This window comes from Oryx dammah, unplaced genomic scaffold (genome assembly GCF_014754425.2).
Source record: "Oryx dammah isolate SB20612 unplaced genomic scaffold, SCBI_Odam_1.1 HiC_scaffold_16, whole genome shotgun sequence".
In the NCBI taxonomy this organism is placed as follows: domain Eukaryota; kingdom Metazoa; phylum Chordata; class Mammalia; order Artiodactyla; family Bovidae; genus Oryx; species Oryx dammah.
In genome coordinates, this window is record NW_024070200.1 from 769,570 (window position 1) to 770,708 (window position 1,139).

Here is a 1,139-nt window from a genome sequence, read left to right on the forward strand (position 1 = left end):
GCGGGAGCAGGAAGTGGCCGAGAGCGGCCTGGGCGGGGAGGGCGCGGGCCGGGCGGGCGGCGAGCCTCCGGCCCCGGCCTCCCGCATGACCTTGGGGAAGCGGCTCCGGCGGGCGAGGCCCGGGCCGGGGCGGAGGGGTGCGGCCGCGCGCCGGGGGCCGGGGCCGGGGGTCCGTGGCGGCCGAGGGCTCCCCGGGCGCCCGGCCAGCGGAGTCCCGGCGCACACTGGCTGCTTGGGGGCCCGGGGAAAAGACTCGACCCGGCTCTCGTTCAAGTTTGTGGGTGGGCCCTTGGAAGGGACTTCATTTTCCCATGGACAAAAAGTTGTCCTTGGTGGCTGGGTGCCCAGGCCCTCCCACAAAGGACTACAGCCTTCCTGGGCCCTGAGACTGGTTCTGGAGCTGGGTGGGTTCGCCAGTGCTGCCCACCCATCCCCGAGGCTGGGGCTCCTGCCCCAGGTTGGGGGGATCCCGGGGCAGCTGGTGAACTTGGTGGGTGGGATTGGGTCCTGGCAGTGCTGGTGGACAGAGCTGGGGTTGTGGGCTTGTGCTCTGGGGCCAGAGACGCCCCCCGACGTTCACCCCTGGCCCCCTCCCACCTTGCTCAGGCCACTCCTAGCTGCCCTGGGCCTCTGGTTCAAGTGAAGAGTGGGGTGCACTGGTGGGGCTTGGTCCCCTGCCTCCCAGCTGAACATCCAGTTCATAAACCGGTGTTTTGGAGGCCATGGGAGGGGGCCTTTCGGAGCAGAGATTATTATTTTTTGGAAGGTCGTGACTTGAACAGTCATAGCAATAATTCACCTTCGTGGTGAAGGCACTCGCAGGACGGAAGCGCAGAAGCAGAGGTCCCCTCAAGCCACCAGCCCTGTGGGCGGCAGCCCAGGCCCCAGCTCGGTGTGCACGTTTCTGTGCACAGGCACACTGCCCTGTGTATGTGCACAGATAGATTTTTACACGCGGGGCTCTCGACAGCTGTTTGGCCCTGTTAGCAGCAGACCCATTCAGCCCCGTGGGGGTGGGGGCCCACCCGTGCAGAGGTCTTTGAGTCCAGCCCTCTGCCTCCAGGCCACGCCCACTCGAGTGTCACCAGAGCCCCCTGTGCGAGCCAGGCTGGCTCTGAGTCCCGGCCCTGGTGGTCCCT